This window comes from Dendrobates tinctorius, unplaced genomic scaffold (genome assembly GCF_039654945.1).
Source record: "Dendrobates tinctorius isolate UK_male_01 unplaced genomic scaffold, ASM3965494v1 ptg000063l, whole genome shotgun sequence".
Classification (NCBI taxonomy): Eukaryota; Metazoa; Chordata; class Amphibia; order Anura; family Dendrobatidae; genus Dendrobates; species Dendrobates tinctorius.
Window position 1 is genome coordinate 22,709,067 of NW_027361731.1, and position 21,446 is coordinate 22,730,512.

The 21,446-nt window shown below is 42.6% G+C and overlaps 1 pseudogene; it reads left to right on the forward strand.

The window, feature by feature from the left end:
- The window catches only part of LOC141094357 (uncharacterized), a 93,359-nt pseudogene extending 82,934 nt beyond the window's left edge, over nucleotides 1–10,425 (forward strand).
- The last annotated feature ends 11,021 nt before the right edge of the window (nucleotides 10,426–21,446 follow it).

Here is a 21,446-nt window from a genome sequence, read left to right on the forward strand (position 1 = left end):
CATGCTTTCAGCAATCATGTTGTGGTAAGCATGCTGCCGATCTTCCCCTCCTGGTACTTACCTAGAGGTCTTCTGCTCATCTTTGTCTGATCTGGCTGTGTGGGCTGGCGATCGCCATGCTGGATCCAGAGGCCACCACGAGTCCTCTCCTTCCCAGTGTCCTCTTCTTCTGCCTGATCTCATCGCGGCATTGCGCATGCACAGCAGTGATTTGGTGACAGGAGAGACATCTTGCCCTCTGGATTGACTGATGAATGGGGCAGGAGTGACGTCATGTCAGTGAGCGGCCAGGAGATATTCGGCCTCACTGCCATGGCATTCTTCATGCTTCATGGATCAGTGATCCAGGCAAGATGAAAAGACAGCCAGAAGCAGGAGAAGACGTCACGGGGAACCGCTAGACTGCACTGCAGGACCCAAGGAGCTGCAGCTGCGACAGGTAAGTATGTCAGTTTTTTGCGTTCTAGGGTGATAATACTCCTTTAAGGCCAGCTAATAGAGCTGCTGAAAAGGCAGCCACAAGAATCTCCGGCAATTGGGGTCCTGTATATTTTACCCCCAGGTATGTTCAGCCCTAGATGTTTTGTTCCCTGCATGTTGACCCCAAAAGCTGAGGGTGCAACATCTGGGGTCAAAATGCTAGGGGCAAAACATCAGATGGTGACACATCCAGGGACAAAATGCTGTAGGTGAAACATCCGGGGGCAAACTGCTGGGGGCAAAAAATCCAGGTGTGAAACATCTGGGGTTGAAACATCGGGGGGCGAACCGCTGTGGACTGCTGGGGGCGAAATGTGCGGGACGAAATGTGCGGGGGCGAAACATCCAAATCCCGCAATTTTGTGCCTTTTTTTATCAACGTGCTTCTTGCGACCCTGTTGGATATTTGCCATGAAACGCTTGATTGTTCGGTGATCACGCTTCAAAAGTTTGGCAATTTCAAGACTGCTGCATCCCTCTGCAAGACATCTCACAATTTTTGACTTTTCAGAGTCCGTCAAATCTTTCTTCTGACCCTTTTTGCCAAAGGAAAGGAAGTTGCCTAATAATTAAGCACACCTTATATAGGGTGTTGATGTCATTAGACCACACCCCTGCTCATTACAGAGATGCAAATCACCTGATTTACATAATTGGCAGTTGGCTTTCAAGCCTATACAGCTTGCAGTAGGACAACATGTATGAAAAGGATGATGTGATCACAATACTCATTTGCCTAATAATTCTGCACACAGTGTGAGTGTGTGTGTGTCTGGTGTAATTCTCTATGTTAAGGTTCATGTTTAATTAGTATTGCAATCGAATAGCAATTACATGGCATTTGGATGTCAGTCGGATGCAAGGTGTGAAAAATCGGATTGTACTCGTGAAGCGATGGCCGGGGGACCACCACAATGCAGGGAGACTACAGTACGCAAGATGAGGTGCAAACAACAAAGGGTTAATTTATTTACAGGCAAGGAATGCAGTGTTAGTAAAGAGTAAACAGAGGTATGCAATGACAAAAAACAATTTACAAAAGTGATATTCTCTAGCTGGGCCGTACAAATAGCACGGTGCACCAACTATTACAGATCCTGATGAAGGACTGACCCTCCGAAACGCGCGTCGGGGTGGGTGTACAGACTAGTAGCCGCTGGTGAGTGTCCTCTGCCACAATTTTTACACTTCTGTACCGTGCCCTTTGTGGACATATGATGTCTTGATGCTGTGTGAGGAAGTATGGACACTCGATATAATTATGATTTTGAGTATATTACTCCATTTATCACATTACCTTTCCTCTCCTCTTACATCAACTTTGTAAACCAGTTTGGCTTTCCAGTTCTGTCTCCCTTTGCTGTTTAGCTCATTCTGTTCTGGATTTGACACTAATTTTCCTAACATCCCCCTATATGGATCTGTATTTGATTTTTTAATATACCTTTGTCAATAAATTTATATATTTTTCTACCATATTATGTGTGGATCTATTTATCGCTTTTTTGGAGCTCTTTTGCTCATGGTTTGTGTTACATATTAGTGCGATAGGTCTATTTGTTCCATGAATGTCCTATTATATGATCTTTGTAATTGATGTAATCCTCTACTAGGATGACATTTGTCACGAGCACACTACTAATTTATTACAGATCAGTGTATTTCTCAAAAGCCAAAACAATGCAATAAAGCTACTCTAACTCTAGCCTGACTGGCTGCTTCTACACCAGCTGCACGGCTACCGTGCTCTGTCTATTACAGCCTGCCCTAAACATGTGCGCACACAGGGTTAACACTCACAGTACAGTTGGCATTGCAGTTCCTTTCTGGGGGCCCCCTGCAGTTCACTGCAAGATGATGCGATGTCCTCCCTGGAAGCTCTGTGCAATGTGGTCTTGTCCTTGTGTGAAGATCCCGAGCCTGTTCCTTCCTTGTATATCTTCATGGCTCCTCGCAGTAACACAGGAAAAACCACCTTTGTTATCCCCAGAAGGGTACACACAATCCCACAGGTTCAGTCAGTTCTAAGCTGCATGTTTTTGTCACAGCTCACAGCACGTCAGTCTCCTGCAGCTCCCAGCTCCAAACACTCACTGGGAAAACAGCCCCTCCCCTCTTCATAGCTGGAAGAGCAAACCATAGCAGTCTTTTGAAGGGTAGAATCAACTGTACCATCGCATCAGCCAAGGGGGTGCTGTCTCTTAAAGGGGCAGCGTGTCTCTGCTGTCCATTACAATGTCAGCCCCTTACATGCCTCCTTACTTAAAGATGGTCGTCCTCGGCCATCACAGCATCAAGGTTGCAGTGAAATGAAGAAACTTGCAAAGTGGGAACAGCACCTATAGAGGAGTGCATGCTGGTTTACTTGAGGATGAGTATTTAGTGCTATTGTTTTATGTGCGATTATCTATGGTATTTGTAGTTTGTACCTTTATTGAATTGATACATGTTAACTTAGGTGGTGCCTGTGTACATCATTTGTCCACTTTTGCAGCCTCTATTTAATCCTTTTAGCGCAGGTCATAATCATCATCTTTATTTATATAGTGTCAACATGTTCCACAGCCCTTTACAATTCAACAGTTAATTGACAACAGTCACAACAAAGTTAAAGATAATACAATAATTAATTCAAAGATATTGACGACCCTGCCCATAGGAGTTTACATTCTACAATATGGTGGGAGTGACACAAAGTACAGGGGCTCATTTACAATGATGGTCCAACCATCTTGAGGAATTGGAGGTGGATAAAATTTGGATGAGCTAGTCACCAGCCAATATTTGTAGTGCTTTTGGGTGCGATGGAGTTTGAGGGCAGGTTATGAGTCAACTGCTCCCGCTGGAGAGCAGGGGAAAATGACTCCCTGCAGTGAGAGCGGGCCTATAACCTGTGACCTTAGTGAGATCATCGCAGTGTACTTTGAGAAATGAGGGTGCAACGAGTCATTCTACCCAGCTTTTCAATGGGAGTGGTCACCACTTATGCTGATAAGCAAATGTTGCACAGATGGATTACAGCGTGGGACACCTTGGTTTCTTTCAACTTTGGACAGGTGAGGGATATTGTTGTTTGTTCATTTTTGTTTCTTTACAGGGGACAATGGCTTCACTGGATTAGGTGTTAAGTGAGTATAATGTGATTTTTTTATTTTATACTTAGAGTAAAATTATGTAGACTGAAGGGGTCGAATAAAACTCTCAATATGGTCCCCTGCTTGCTGATCACAGACAGAGCAGGGTACAATGATGTAAGCTGTTTTCAACACATGGAGCCAGGGATCAGCGTGAACAGTACCACTGATTCCGAGATGCTGGTACGTGTCACACTGATGACACACGGATGTCATCCATGTGTCATTGGTGTGCACATGTGCGAGACATTTTGTGGCCCGTTCTGCTGCTAAAAAGCAGTCATGTCAGCGTGCCTTGCCCATAGACACATGGTCCGTGGAAACACACTGACATGTGCACAGATCCATTCACTTGAATGGGTCTACGTGTTTAAGTGTCTCTGGTACGTATGAAAACTGTCACCATATGTATCGGACACACTGACATGTAAAGGAGGCCTTAAGGGGGTACTCTCATTTCCAAGATCCTATCTTAAAATATAGTAGGTGTAATAATAATAGCAAATACCTCCAGTTAGAAAAGTAGTTTAGTTTTCCTGACTCTGTCGCTTACCCCATGTCCAGGGCATTGCAGTAGCTTAGGTATCCATGGTTATAACCACTAGCAACTAACAGTCACTATATGATTGGTAGTAACCATTGATACCAAAGCTAATGCAATATTCTGCACATGAGGTGAGCAACATAGCGAGTCAGAAGAACTATATTACATATTTCCTAATATTATTATTACACTTACTACATATTGGGATAGTTGATCAGAGATGGGAATACCCCTTTACTGTCATGATCTCAGTGCGGGTTTGACTCGCACACATGGGGTTAATGTCTGGAACCAGTGCTGATGACTGGCATTTCTGGGGTTAAAGGTTGTGATCCCAGTGCAGGCTTACCTGCACACCTGGGGCTTATGATTGTGGCCTCTCCCTGGTTCTGGGAAAGCTTCTTATAGCCTCAGGACGCTCCCATCCCCGTCAGTTATACTTTCGCCCTTGGCATAGTGTGGTGACCCCTGTGTGTGTTTGTGCTGTGTTCTGGTTGCTTGATTCTCTGTGTATGACTCGGTCTGTTCTCTGGATACTGCTTGTTGGATTCTGCTTGGTACCTTCTATGTCTGTTTGGTTTTGATCTCTGCTTGGCCCCCCGACTCTCCTTTCTGTCTCATCCCTGGTACTTTACTGCTATCTCTGTGTATGACCTGGTTTGTCTGACTTTGAGAATTCCTGTATTAGTGTTCTGCCTATCTCTGACAGCTGGACGCTAAGCCCGCCCCCTTGTGGTCACATGACTGTAGGTCCTTCACTGCTCACTGACTTTAGCTTCTCCAGGTCCTGTTTGCTTGAACTATCCGGCCATGTCTGACCTCGGGCCCCTCTGCAGTGTGGATGAGTCCTTGCTCAGCGGTGGCTGCACGCCAACCTTAACAGGACCGTGACATTTACGAATCGTACATGTTTTTATGGTGTATCTTTTTATCTGTTGCTATAGATTGTAATGTAATAAAGCTTATTTTTAATCCTCCCTTTATTGCTTCAAACTTTTCTGGGTTTGTGTATTATGTTTGTCGATTGTACTTGAGAGGTTTGGTACCATGGGATTTGTGAACAGGTGGCTCACCACTGTCTTAGGTCATAGTTTCATTATACTTTGAGTTGTATAGAATTATGTACATAGGAAAAATATAAAATATAACGCATTGATATTGAAAAATAATAAAATCTGTTTTATTCTTGGCAGGTGACTGTGGTGTCAAACCAGATACCTATGAAAAGCATGCCGTTATTCCAGCTATACCTCCAGCCCTTCAGAGCAAAAATCAGTCATCGGAGCCTTTTCAATCAGTCACCTATTTGGATTCATCACAGACTGTTAAGCAAAATGAAAGCCACAAAAGTGATGTTGAACATCAAATAATTCCCACAGAGAAGAAACCATTTTCATGTTCAGAATGTGGGAAATATTTTAAATATAAATCTCAATTGCTTACACATGAGAGAATTCACACAGGAGAAAAGCCATTTTCATGTTCAGAATGTGGGAAATGTTTTATCCAAAAACAAGCTCTTCTTAACCATCAAAGAATTCACACAGGAGAGAAGCCATATTCATGTCCAGAATGTGGGAAATGTTTTAAACAAAAATCTCAATTGCCTACACATTACAGAAGTCACACAGGAGAAAAGCCATTTTCATGTTCAGAATGTGGGAAATGTTTTAACCATAAGTCAAATTTGATTACACATTCCAGAAATCACACAGGGGAGAAGCCATATTCATGTCCAGAATGTGGGAAATGTTTCAACCAGAAATCACTGTTCTTTATACATCAGCAAAGTCACAAAGGAGAAAAGCCATTTTCATGTTCAGAATGTGGGAAATATTTTAACCAGAAGTCAAAATTGCTTATACATTACAGAAGTCACACAGGGGAGAAGCCATATCCATGTCCAGAATGTGGGAAATGTTTTACCCAGGGACAAGATCTTATTACACATCAAAGAATTCACACAGGAGAGAAGCCATATTCATGTCCAGAATGTGCGAAACGTTTTATCCGGAGATCAGATCTTCTTAAGCATCAAAGAATTCACACAGGAGAGAAGCCATATTCATGTCCAGAATGTGGGAAATGTTTCAACCAGAAATCACATTTCCTTAAGCATCATCGAATTCACACCGGGGAAACGCCATATCCATGTCCAGATTGTGGAAAACGTTTTTTCCAGAGATCAGATCTTCTTAAACATCAAAGAATTCACACAGGAGAGAAGCCATATTCATGTCCAGAATGTGGGAAATGTTTTAACCAGAAATCAAATCTTCTTAAACATCAAAGAAGTCACACAGGAGAGAAGCCATAGCCATGTCCAGAATGTGGGAAATGTTATAGTACAAGCTCAAAGCTTGTTGCACATCAGAGAACTCATACAGGGTCGAAAAAAACATTTTTTATGTTCAGAATGTGGGAAATGTTATTCCTGGGAATCATATCATCTTCACCATCTAAAAACTCATGTAGAGTGCGAAGGAAATTATAAGGTAAATCAATAAGACAGTAGTTACATTTAGTTGACAAAAGGAGTGAAACTGGATATACCAGTATAGTAAGCACAAAGGGGCTTTTGCTGGAGGTAGGTGTCAATCCTGGCACCTTAGCTCCTGGATTCTCAGCTTAGAGGGGGGATAGCAAATGGTCTGTACTAGAAGGAATATCTCCTATTGTCTGTGTAGGAAGAGGCAAGTATTTAAAAGGGCACAACTTGGCTTAACCCATTCCTGACTTGCACTGTATATATAAGGCACCGCAGGAGCTGTGTTCCCGCAAACCGCCATATAGGTATGGCGCTGTGATCAGCTAGATCAGCAATCTGTCATTATTCAGTTGATGTCCCATCCAGGATCAATGAAAGAGTTAAAAGTCAATATTGTAAATATATATTTTTTTTTTTAAATCACAAAAGAAAAATTATTAATCCAATAAATACATTTATTTATGTTTAAAATAAAATACACATATTTGGTATTGCCCCTTCTGGAACGACCCGACCTATAAATCTATCCCACTGTCCCCTTCAGTGAACACCGTAAAAACAAAGAAAATACAAGGCAAAAAACTATGCTTTATCATCATGTTGCTGAACAAAAAGTGGAAAAAATGCGATTAAAAAAAAAAGCAATCTACATTAACTTGTCTTGCTAAAAACAAGCCGTTCTAAGGGTCCATCAGCAGAAAAATAAAAACATTATAGCTCCCATAATAAAGCGATTAGTTTTTGAATAAAAAAGTTTTTGTGTAAAAGCACTAAAGCATAAAAAATAAATGAGGTATCGCTGTAATAGTACTGATCCGAAGAATAAAGCTGCCTTATCAATTTTACTACAACAGCATAAAGAAAAAAATAATGAAAACCTTTTTTTTTTGCTTCATTCTGCCTCTCAAAATTGGAATAAAAAAGTCATATGTCCGAAAATTACTGTATATAGTCGCGTATAAGCTGAGATTTTCAGCCCATTTTTTGGGGCTGAAAGTCCCCCTCTCGGTTTATGCGTGAGTCATAAACGCCAGGGGGTTGGCGAGGGTGTCAGATCATACCCCCGCTGGCGCGTCTCTGCAGCCCCCCCGCTTCTCCCACGGTCTCAGGCTCCTTCAGTGGTCATGTGCTACCGCTCATTAAAGTCATGAATATGCGCATTCATGACATTAATGAGCAGTAGCACGTTATCACTGAAGGAAGGAATAGCTGCCAGAGAAGCGGGGCTGCAGAGACCGCGCCAGGAGGGGGTAAGTATATGCGATATGCACCTGTCCCCAGTCCACCGCTGCGCGCCGCTCTGTCCTCTGCGTCCTCTGTCAGTGACGTTCAGGCAGCAGAGGGCGCGATGACGAGGTTAGTGCGCGATGCGCCCTCTGCCTGAACGTCACTGACAGAGGGACCCGGAAGACAGCGGCGCGCAGCGATGGGACAGGTGAATATCGCAGGTGCTGGGGCCCTGAGCCAGCGGTGACCCCGGCACCTGTCCCCCATAGCGTGCCAGTGTCCCCGCCTGCTCAGGACACCGGCACCTTCGCCCCAGCGACAAGAGGTGAGTATGTCTTTTTTTTTTGCAGCAGTATATGGGGCATAATCTATGCAGCATCTTATGGGGCAGCATATGGGGCATAATCTATGGAGCATCTTATGGGGCCATAACCTTTTTGGGGCAGCATATGGGGCATAATCTATGGAGCATTTTATTGGGCATAATCTATGGAACATCTTATGGGGCCATAACCTATATGGGGCATATTATTCTATGGAGTATCTTATGGGGCCATTATTAACCTTTGTGCAGCATTATATGGGGTGTATTTTCTATGGAGCATTTATGGGGCCATCATGAACTGTATGGAGCATTATATGGGTCTCCTGATTCAATATGGATATTCAAAAACAATTCAAATACTGATGTCTCAATTAATTTTACTTTTATTGGTATCTATTTTTATTTTTGAAATTTACCAGTAGCTGCTGCATTTTCCACCCTAGGCTTATACGCAAGTCAATAAGTTTTCCTATTTTTTGTGGCAAAATTAGGGGGGTTGGCTTATACTCAGGTCGGCTTATACACGAGTATATACGGTATACCAGTTAGCGTCAACTTTATCCTGCAAAAATCAAGTCCTCACATGACTGCCAGCAAAACTATGGAAAAATTATTATAATAGAGAAGGCCCTTTACATGAAATTGAGTCTGTGTTACGGACACCTGGAAAGTCATTACAAGATTTTGGCCTACAACTTCCTGTTGGCACGTACGATGATCCAATCAATTCTGGCAAATATTACGACCCTGTTGTGGAAAAGGATTTGATTGAGGAGAAATTCCAAATGTTAAACCCAGGACAACTAAAGGCTTTCAAAAAAATCAGGGAAGCTTTTGAGAATCCCAACTTGGAAAAACGCCTATTTTTTAATGATGGACCTGGTGGAAGTGGTAAAACATTCATGTATAATACAATCGTGTATTATTTTGGGAGCAAAAATGAATTAGACTTGCCATGTACATTTACAGGCATTGCTACCACTTTGCTTGATGGAGGCTGAACTTCCCATAATATGTTCAAACTGCCTAAACATCGACGTGCGATATTTGTCATGGCAGCAATACTGCCAATGAGATATAAAGTGCCAAACTCATAGTCTGGGACAAAGCTTCTATGGCTCCAGCTTATGCTGTAAATGCAGTTGACATATTCTGCAAAGAACTCATGGCTGAAGATCCCAAAGTTCTGTCCAAAAAACTTCGGAGGTGCAGTTCTTCTTTTTGGTGGAGATTTTCGTCAACTCCTTCCTGTTGTACCACATGGCAGCAGAGCCAAAATAATTTTAGCATGCATGAAAAACAGCTATCGGAGGATTATTGAAGTCCTCAAATTGGACCAAAACATGCGTACCAATGAGGACAATGTCCCCAAAGAACATTAAGGCTTTTCCTAATGGCTTTTAAACCTTGGAGATGGAAAACTTCAAGAACCAGGACTAGAGGAAGGAATCTTTGAAATTCCTTCTGTCTGCATTGAAAATGGATGCATTGTTGATGCTGTCTTTCCTCATGTCATACAACCAGAAGATGAAAGCAATGCAAACCATGCAATCCTAACTCCAAAAAAACAACATTCACATGAACTGAATGAAAATGTTCTTAGACGAATTCAGTCTGAATTGAAATGCTACACCAGTACTGATTCCATTCAGCAAGATACTGCAAATGCTGAGGAAGCAGCAAACTATCCAATGGAGTTCTTAAACAGCTTAACGCCTGGTGGTATGCCTCCTCATAGATTAATTTTGAACGTTGGGGCAGTAGTCATGCTATTAAGAAACCTTAACTCAACAAGAGGTGTTTGCAATGGCACCAGAATGGTTGTGAAGCAAATGATGTCAAAAGTCATTGACTGTGAAATCCTCACCGGATCATTTAAAGGTACAAGGGTATTCATTCCCAGAGTTATTCTGGCACCAAGCGAACCTAATCTACCTTTTACTTTGAAACGAAAACTGTTTCCCTTAAGACTTGGTTACGCTATGACCATCCACCAAAGTCAAGGGCAAACACTAGATTCAGTTGGCATATATTTGCCACCTCCAGCCTTCAGTCATACCCAACTTTGTCGCCTTTTCAAGGACAAAATCCTTCCAGCAAGTCAAAGTTTTCGCTAAGGATCAACAAGGCCACTTAAAGAAAGACCACAGTTTACACCAAAAATGTTGTTTACAGAGAAGTTTTTCCACAATAATTGTTTTCTTTACCTAATAGTTTAATAAAATTAAAAATGTTATATATAACAGTGAATGTGTCTTTCTGTTGAAAGCCAAAATGGGTGACGCCTGTGCAGTGTGGTACCTGAGTCAGAACGCATGCATACTGCACTACAATGCTATTTTAGTGAAGACGCTGTGTGTGCAAGTTCCTAGACACCGTGTCTTCAAGAAAATGGCACCAGATATTGTGAGATATGCACACGTTGAATCAGGTTCTCTTTTATGGGAGTAGCACATCACAAGATAGCAGCACATACCAGGATGGGAGCAGCACATACCAGGATGGAGACCATATACCAATAGCTAGTATATGTATGTCAGTGACACACACACATATATATATTATATATTTTATTTATTTTACTCATTTATATAGTGCCATTAATTCCACAGAACTTTACAGTCTTTATTGGCACTGTCCCCCATGTGGCTCAAAATCTAAATTCCCTATCAGTATGTCTTTGGAATGTGGGAGGAAGTCGGAAAACCCGGAGGAAACCCACGCAAACATGGGGAGAACATACCAGCTCCTTGCAGATGTTGTTCTTGGGATTTGAACCCAGGAGCCCTGCACTGCAAGGCTGCAGTGCTAACCACTGAGCCACCGTGCTGCATTTATATTACATAGAGAGATAGAAAGCTGGTAAAACATTTGCCGGGTTCTGAAAAATCACTGCAGGGGCCAACAGGATAGAAGAGATGGTTTACATACAGTAAAGACAAAGGGAATAGGTAGATATATACAGTAGATGTCAGTGACAAATACAATTAGTACAGTGTGTGCAATTTTCTGGACATGTATTTAATAAAAGATTATTTTTCCGAAAAAAATGGCGTGGGCTCCCGCACAATTTTCATGATCAGAGGGTAAGCCGACGGCTTGGGGCCAATGTTTATACCCTGGGAAGGGGTAATACCCATGGAACTTCCCAGGCTATTAATATCAGCTCACAGCTGTATACTTAGCCTTTAGTGGCTATTAAAATGAGGGACCCCCCAAAAAAATGGCGTGGGGTCCCCCTATAATTAATAGCCAGCATAGGCTATGCAGACAGCAGCGAGCTGATATTAATAGCCTAGGAAGGGATCATACTAATTGTATTGTTCACTGACATCTATATATCTACCTATTCCATTTGTCTTTACTGTATGTAAACCATCTCTTCTATCCTGTTGGCTCCTGCAGTGATTTTACAGAATCCAGCAGATGTTTTCCCGGCTTTTCTTCTATCTATGCAATATATATACTGTACATATACAGCTCTGGCAAAAAGTAAGAGACCACTGCACAGTTTTATAAAAATCAGCTTCTCTACATCTCTGACAGCCATTCCATTCCAGTGTCAGTTGAATTACACCCAGAGTACACCTCATTTTACTTAATGTGCTTCTGATTAGGTGATCACCTGAACCAAATCTTATTTAACAAAGGAAAGTATAAAGAAAAAACCTGCTGTGGTGTGCAAAACAAGTGCTAGTAATATCCCAAAAGTAATAGGAATTAAAAAAATAACTTTTAACCATGCCAAAGGAGTTGAAAAGAAAAGTTTTGAGTGAGGAAAAGAAGGGCTCAATTCAGGTTTAACTAGCAGAGGGATACAGTGAGCGTCATTTTACCTCCATCCTTAAAATTTCTAAGACGGCAGTCTATTAAATCAAGGTCAAGCAGCATACATTGGAGACAATAAAGCTACAGACAGGCAGAGGGCGAAAACGACTCCCCATTGACCGGGATGACTGTCATCTTATTTGAATGTCACTCAGCAACCGCAGGATGACATCAAGTGACCTACAAAAGGAATGGCAAATGACAGCTGGGGTAAAGTGCATGGCAAGAACAGTTCGTAGCAGGCACCTAGAGGCAGGGCGCAAGTCATGTAAACTTCGAAAAAAGCCTTTCATCAATGAGAAGCAAAGGAGAGCTAGGCTTAAGCTTGCCAAAGACAATAAGGATTGGACCATAGCGGACTGGAGTAAGGTAATCTCTGATGAGTCTAAAGCCCCCTGTTAGGAACAGCGGAACGCACTAAATAAAAATAAATAAAGTGCGTTCGCTGCTCGGGGTCCACCGTGCAGTAGGTGTTACACCGCTGCTAGGTAATGGCAGACGCACAATATGGCGGTATATCGCACACGGGTTGAACGTCACCCAAGTGCGGCAAGCAATCTCTGTTTGCTCACAGAGATAAACACAAAAGGCTGAGCCTGTTAGTGTCACAGGACTCAGGTAAATGCACACACGGTATCTGGTCACAGGAGCAGAACCCAAGACAGAGGAGCTTTGTCCGTCTAGACCTACCGTGCGTGCGGCGTCGCTACTGCGGATGCCAAAGAGGGCTGCAGCGCGGCGTAGAACACTGCCTCTAGTCGACAAAGCAAGGAAGCAGGCGCAATGTCGGACGCTAGCACTGTGGATGATGCTGTAGTGGCTTGAGGCTTGCCACACGCTGATGCTGACTCTAATCTAAGTCCCTGTACACATTCGCAATATCAAAGGAAGGGGATCTTAATGAGTCATTCACAGGTTCATACATCCATCATCATTCACACAGTAGCAACTAGAGATTATACTAGCACATGGCCGAACGGTCATGCGCTCTTTTTATAGCCGGGACCCTCCGGAAGCTTCCAGATCTCCGAGATGGACCAATGAGATCTGGAGCAGGACCTGGGCACATGACTCCCGATCTCCAATGGGAGATCGTCTCGTGAGCATGCCCAGTAGGAGAACAGAGGGACTTAGTCTCTGGAGCGATCTGCTGCAAAGCAATCTCCTCTGCGGTAGACAGCAGGAGACCGCAGAATGTGAGGCTCTGGATTCCTGCAAAGCAGATGCAGAAACCTGACACCTAACACCCCCGTCTCACACAGCGAGATCGCTACCGAGATTGCTGCTGAGTCACAAGTTTTGTGACGCAACAACGACCTCAACAGCGATCTCACTACTTTTGACAGGTAGCAGCGACCAGGCTGCTGCTGTGAATCGCTGGTCGTGTCGGAATGCCCTGGACATTTTTTTTGGTCACTGAGGTCCCGCTGGGTAGCATGCATCGGTATGTTTGACACCTTTTAGCAACGAACTCATCAGCGACTCAGAAGCGAGACACATGGGGTGACATCGTTACAAAGGTCGCTACGGGTCGCTGGATCGTTGCTGCGTCGTTGGGAAGATCTGACTGTTTGATATCTCACCAGCGACCACTTAGCGATGCATCAACGATCCTTATCAGGTCGTATCTTTGTCGGGATCGCTGTAGCGTTGTTATGTATGACGGGGCCTTAATTTTCAACTTTGCCCAACACCTGGTCATCTAATGGTTAGACAGAGACCTGGAGAGGTTTACAGGCCACAGTGTCTTGCACCCACGTGAAATTTTGTGGAGGATTGGTGATGATCTGGGGATACTTCAGCAAGGCTGGAATTGGGCAGGTTAATCTTTGCGAAGGACGTATGAATCAAGCCGCATACAAGGTTATCCTGGATAAACAGTTGCTTCCTTCTGCTCAGGCAAAGTTCCCCAACTCTGAGGAGTGGTTTTTCCAGCAGGACAATGCGCCATGCCACACAGCTAGGTCAATCAATGTGTGGATGAAGGACCACCACATCAAATCCCTGTCATGGCCAGCCCAATCTCCAGACCTGAACCCCATTGAAAACCTCTGGAATGTAATCAAGAGTAAGATGGATAGTCAAAAGCCATCAAACAAAGAAGAACTGCTTAAATTTGTGTACCAGGAGTGGTATAAGGTCACCCAAAAGCAGTGTGAAAGACTGGTGGAAAGCAGCCAAGATGCATGAAAGCTGATTAACCCCTTCATGACCCAGCTTATTTTATATAATATATTTCTTTATTGTGGAAAATTTTAGCAATAATATAGCTTTGCAATGCATTTCCAGATAAACATGCAGTAGTCAGACAAGCAGTATATTGCCAAGAATATTAGGTTTGACTAACGGAGTCAGACCGATATAATAAAATACAACAATATAACAGATTAACAGTGAAGAAAATAATGCATTGGTACCAAGAGATGCAGAGGCAACTGAATGATTGTCATCTTGATGAATAAGCATAATAAGGTTCTTGTTCAAGAAAGTAGTTGTAGGTGAAGGGATCTGGTGTAGAAGACGTTAAGGCCTGAGAATCTAAAATCTAATGACCTATTGGTGGGAGGACTCCTTTAAAGAAGGGGAGCAGTTAATTAGTAGAATGGGTATGTGAAGACCGAAGAGGTCTGGGGTCTCAAGAAAACTAAGTAATAGCATATTTTTGCCTCCAAGAGGCCCAAGCCTTTAAAAAAAAATGGGTGAGAATGGGATTCCCAACTGAAGAGTTCCTCCATTCTATAGATGAGTTTGATTTTTTTCTAACCATTCAGCAAGGGATGGGGAGATAGGTTTCTCCAGTGGGAAGAGATTAAATGTTTGACTGCGCTCAACATAAGAGCAAGAGGACCATGTTTTGTTAGCTTGCAGTCTGGTGTGGGGCACGAAAGAACCACTTCTTTAGGAGAGAGGTTTCTGGTTGTCAACTTTAGGTCTATAAGCGTTTTGTTGACCCCCGACCAAAAATCTTTCAGAAGGGGACAGGTCCAGAAAATATGCGACATATTGCCTACTCCCAAACCGCACCTCCAGCATAATTTGGATTCAGTTAATCCAAGATGATGCATAAACTCAGGTGTCCTATACCACCTCGAGAGGATTTTGTAAGCGTTTTCTTGTAACAAAATGCATCTGGAGAACCCTCTCGAGTTGGCAAGAACCTTATGCACTTCTGAGTCAGATAGCGAGATGTCTAACTCTTTTTCCCATGAAAGTAGGCAAACTGGTTTCAGTGAGCTGGAGGGAGAAACAATCTTTTTATATATTCTGGAGAGCAGTCCGGGAATAGGCACGGGGAGTTTTGTCAGAATTTCGATCCAGGACCAGCTTCTGGTCTTGGTGTATTTAGCATTACATTTTTTTAGGACCTTAGAGGCGTGGGCCTCTTGAATAAAGTTCTCAGGGTATGTGCAGGCATCTGCCGACCATATATCCAATAAGGAAACACTTCCCAAGTTTAGATGGGGAATTGTCTGATATGGGAGTCGGTGCCACATATTAAAAATGTCAATATAGTTGGGGTCAAGAAGATATAGAATGACGTTGGTGGGTGTTAAGGCGGATAGGCTTTTGGAAATAGGGAAAGACTTACTTAAGTCAATTTTAACTTTTAAGGTAGTTAATGTAATTGGGTCTACTTTTAGATGGGCAGAGGGTGTCAAATCGTTCCAGATATAATGATGTGCATTATTCTCAAGAAGGAGTAGATCAAGGTTATTGTGATTTGGAGTTTGATAAGCACGTACAAGTTTTAACCACCTACTGATGTGAATGGCTTTATGATAAGAAGAGAAATCTGGGAAGCCCAGACCCCCAGATCTAGACGGGAGAGTAAGGAATTTATGGGAAAGCCTTGATTTTTTGAACTTCCAAACGTATTGCGAGATAGTTCTCCTGATGGATGAAAAGAAGGTTTTAGGGAGTGGAATTGGTACCATGGACATTGTGTGTAGAATTTTAGGTGTGATGTAGGTTTTGATTACGTTTATCCTTCCCAGCCAAGAGAGGAATGGGTGATCAAAGGACTTTAATTGCCCCTCGACCACCTTGATCAGTTTCTCATAGTTTTCTTTATATAGATCTGGAAGGTTCTTGGTAAGGAAAATTCCTAAATATTTAATATGGTTAGTAGGCCATTTGAATGGCGACGTGTCCTTCAGGAAGGAGACGTCTTCATCCGGGCCGATATGTTCAATGCCTCTGATTTGTCCCAGTTGATTTTAAAATCAGATAATTCATTAAAGTTGTGGAAGAGGTTGACTATGTGATGCATAGCTGCTCTGGGATTGGTGATAAGGATGAGTGTTATGAGCTCATTTTCTGCTCCACCAGTTGAGAGTTCTCCTTCCGTCCTCCCTCTGGTGGTGGCAGGAGGTAGTGAGGTTGGTTTAATTGGTAGTGATCTGCCTCCTGGTGAGGAAGATAACGATTGGATCTCTGGAGTATCAGACTGAATATAAGACAGCCGACACCCTATCCTGGTGCTGGTGATTCAGTCTGCTTCTCAGGTCTTGGACTCAGCTCTGTTCCAGTCTTCTCAAGTTAAGTTTGTTTTTGCTAATGTTCACACTTGCTCTTGTTGGTCAATTCAGTTTTTTGTGTGGTCAGCCAGCCCGACTGTGCTGAATTTCCACTCTTATTTATCTGTATTTGCCAAATTGCCTTTTTTTGTCCCTTATTAGATTGGCCTCTTTTTGCTCTGTGTCAGGATATTTCAGAGTGCTGATATAGTGGGAGAAGTCTAGTGACTTCAGGGTTAATTTTGCTATCAGTTGTGTTGGACATTTTGGTAGGGTGTTTGGCAGAATGCAGACAGTGTCTTTCCTTTCCTGTCCTTTCTAGTTAGTTTGGTCCCATCGTTTGCTCAGCCTATTTTCCTGCCTTTGTTTGTGTTTTCAGCTTGTTTCACCGACAGTACATGTGGGGGGCTGTCTTTCCTTTGGGGTCTGCTCTGGGGCAGTTAGTTTTCCTCTTTTCCTGCTTTAGGCTTATTTAGCTCTCTGGTTGTGACGAGGCATCTAGGACCACCGTAGGAACGCTCCACGACTGCTGCTAGTTGCGTGTTAGGATCAGAGGTCAGCAGTCTGCATAGTTACCAGCCTCTTTGGTTTTCTGAGACTTAGCTTGTGTTGTTTTTTATTTCCTCCTCGGCGACCCATTCATAACAGATGAGCAGGTCATCAGCGAAAGCTGCACATTTCTGTTCAGTGTGTTTGATTTTCAATTCCCTTAATATCTGGATTTTGTCGTATTGCTTGTATTACTGTTTCTATTACCAGTATAAAGAGGGTGGGCGAGAGGGGACAACCCTGTTGTGTGCCATTTCGGATATCAAAGGGTTGAGAGTATATTCCATTAATTTTTATCTTAGCGGACGGGACTGAGTATAGGGAGAAAATGGCTCTGACGAAATCCAAATTTTTCAAGTGTTTTTTCCATGAAGTGCCAATTTACACGATCGAAGGCCTTTTTGGCGTCGGTTATGACCCAGCCTATTTTGACCTTAATGACCTGGCCATTTTTTGCAATCCTGACCAGTGTCCCTTTATGAGGTAATAACTCATGAACGCTGAGACTGTTTTTTCGTGACATATTGGGCTTCATGTTAGTGGTAAATTTACGTTGATAATTTTTGCGTTTATTTGTGAAAAAAATGGAAAATTTTGAACATTTTGCAATTTTCAAATTTTGAATTTTTATTCTTTTAAACCAGAGAGTTTTGTGACACAAAATAGTTAATAAATAATATTTCCCACATGTCTATTTTACATCAGCACAATTTTGGAAACAAATTTTTTTTTGTTAGGAAGTTATAAGGGTTAAAAGTTGACCAGCGATTTCTCATTTTTACAACAAAATTTACAAAACCATTTTTTTAGGGACCACCTCACATTTGAAGTTACATTGAGGGGTCTATATGGCAGAAAATACCCAAAAGTAACACCATTCTAAAAACTGCACCCCTCAGGCTACTTAAAACTACTTTCAAGAAGATTATTAACCCTTCAGGTGCTTCACAGGAACTAAAGCAACGTGGAAGGAAAAAATGGACATTTTAATTTTTCCAACAAAAATTTCTTTAGCATTAATTTTTTCATTTTCACATGGGCAACAGGATAAAATGGATACTAAAACTTGTTGGGCAATTTCTCCTGAGTACACCGATACCTCATATGTGGTCATAACCCACTGTTTGGGCGCACAGCAGGGCTCAGAAGGGAAGGAGCACCATTTGACTTTTTGAATGGAAGATTACGGTAGCTCCAATTGTTAGCGGACACCATGTCGCGTTTGGAGAGCCCCTGTGTGCCTAAACATTGGAGCTCCCCCACAAGTGACCCCATTTTGGAAACTAGACCCCCCAAGGAACTTATCTAGATGCATAGTGAGCACTTTGAACCCCCAGGTGCTTCACAAATTGATCCGTAAAAAAAAAAAGTACTGTTTTTTTGTTTTTTTTTTATAAATCTTGCCTCAGTTTTTTCATTTTCACATGGGCAACAGGATAAAATGGATCCTATAATTTGTTGGGCAATTTCTCCCGAGTACACCAATACCTCATATGTGGTCATAAACCACTGTTTGGGCGCACGGCAGGGCCCGGAAGGGAAGGGGCGCCATTTGACTTTTTGAATTGAATATTAGCTCCAATCGCTGGCGGACACCATGTCGCGTTTGCAGAGCCCCTGATGTGACTAAACAGTGAAAACCCCCCACAAGTGACACCATTTTGGAAACTATACCCCTTAAGGAACTTATCTAAATGTGTAGTGAGCACTTTGAACCCCCAAGTGCTTCACAGAAGTTTATAACGCAGAGCAGTGAAAATAAAAAATATTTTTTTTCCTCAAAATTGATTTTTTAGCCCGATATTTTTTATTTTCACAAGGTTAACAGGAGAAATTGGACCCAAAAGTTGTTGTGCAATTTGTCCTCAGTATACCGATACCCCATATGTGGGGGAACCACTGTTTGGGCACACGTCGGGGCTCGGAAGGGAAGTAGTGACGTTTTGAAATGCCGACTTTGATGGAATGGTCTGCGGGCGTCATGTTATGTTTGCAGAGCCCCTGATGTGCCTAAACAGTAGAAACTCCCAACAAGTGACCCCATTTTGGAGACTAGACCCCCGAAGGAACTTATTTAGATGTATGGTGAGTACTTTGAACCCCCAAGTGCTTCACAGAAGTTTATAACGCAGAGTCGTGTAAATAAAAAATCATTTTTTCCACAAAAATAATTATCCCCCAATTTTTTATTTTCAAAAGGGTAACAGGAGAAATTAGACCCCCAAAGTTGTTGTGCAATTTTTCCTGAGTACGCTGATACCCCATATGTGGGGGTAAACCACTGTTTGGGTACACGTCGGGGCTCGGAATGGAAGGAGCACTGTTTGACTTTTTGAATGCAAAATTGGCTCCAATCAATGGTGGCACTATGTCGTGTTTGGAGACCCCTGATGTGCCTAAATAGTGGAAACTCCTCAATTCTAACTCAACCCTAACCCAAACACACCCCTAATCACAACCCTAACCACAACCCTCACCTCAACACACCCCTAACCCTAATCCCAACTCTAACCCTAACCACAAGCCTAACCCTAATACCAACCCCTAACCCTAATTTCAACCCTAATTCGAACCGTAACCCTAATTCGAACCCTAACCCTAATTCCAACCATAACTCTAACCCTAATTCCAACCCTAACCCTAACCCTAGTTCTAACCCTAACCCTAATGGAAAAATAAAAATATTTTCTTTATTTTATTATTTGTCCCTACCTATGGGGGTGATAAGGGGGGGTTTATTTACTTTTTTTTATTTTGATCACTGTGATAGTTTATCACAGTGATCAAAATGTATCTGCAATGAATGAATGAATCTGCAGCCGGCAGATTTGGCGGGCGCACTGCGCATGTGCCCGCCATTTTGCAAGATGGCGGCACCCATGAAGGATCCGGGAGGGACATCGGGACGGACACAGAGACATTGGAGGTACCGGGGGGTTGGGGGGATCGGAAGACGGGGGGAGCAGGGGGAAGGGAGCAGATGCTGACGGGGGCGGCTAATCGCCGCCGGCAGTCGGCCATGGCTGGATTGTAATATTTCACCAAATTTCACTGGTGAAATATTACAATCGCTCTGATTGGCTGTTTCACTTTTAACAGCCAATCAGAGCGATCGTAGCCACGGGGGGGAGTTAAGCCACCCCCTGGGGTGAAGTACAAGGCCCTATGTACCTGCGGGTTGGGTGACCTATCAGTGACCCCAGTCACCGAACCCCAAGGGGGGCTATCAATTCATGACACAGCATATGCGTCACAGGTCGGATTGGCACCGACTTTCATGAGGAATACGCTGTGTCACAGGTCGGAAAGGGGTTAAAAAATCATGGTTATTCCACAAAATATTGATTTCTGAACTCTTCCTGAGGTAAAACATTAGTATTGTTGTTTCTACAAGATTCTGAACTTGTTTCCTCAGCATTATTTGAGGTCGGCATTTTTTTGTTATTTTGAACATTTCTAATCTTCTGTAAATAAATACAAAATCTTTAGTGCTTGGAAATTCGGAGCCATGTTGTCAGTAGTTTATAGAATAAAAGGGCAATGTACATTTAACTCAAAAATATAAAGAGAAAAATCAGAGAAACTGAACATTTTGCAGTGGACTCTTAATTTTTGCTAGAGCTGTATATCTATCTATCTATCTATCTATCTATGTGTGTGTGTGTTTATATATATATATATATATATACTGTATCTAAAATGTGTGTGTAATCTATGTGTATATATCTATTCTATTCTTACCTGTCAATGTGATTTTACCTTACACCGCACATGAATTGCTGGCTTTTCTAAGCCAAAATGAAATAGAGACATCCCTGTATCAGAAGCCAATTGACCGTCCAACATACATCAAATGGGACAGCTTCCAACCAAAACACATAAAAAAACCTCTGTCTACAGCCAAGCCATCAGATGCAGTCGTATATATTCCAACCCCATGGATAGAGATGAACACCTTGGTCGCCTCAGAAAGACCTTTTTGAATCAGGGCTACCATCCAAGAACAATTCAAAACCAAATTACAAGAGCCACCAGAATGTCAAGGAATCACCTGCTACATTACAAAGCTAAAGAAGAAAATAACCGGGTGCCTCTAGTGGTCACCTACAACCCAAATCTGGAGGTGCTAAGGGGCGCTGCACGGAAATTACAACCTTTACTACAAAAAGATGCTCGATTACAATCCATGTTTCCAGACCCCCCACTGCTGTGTTTTAGGCAGCCTCCAAATTTAAGAAACATCATTGTCAGAACCTCCCTGTCCTCTCCAACAGCTACAGGAACCTTTCCTTGCAACCAGAAAAAAGTAAGACCTGTCCATTTATAATGACCACGGACAAGATAAAGATCCCCA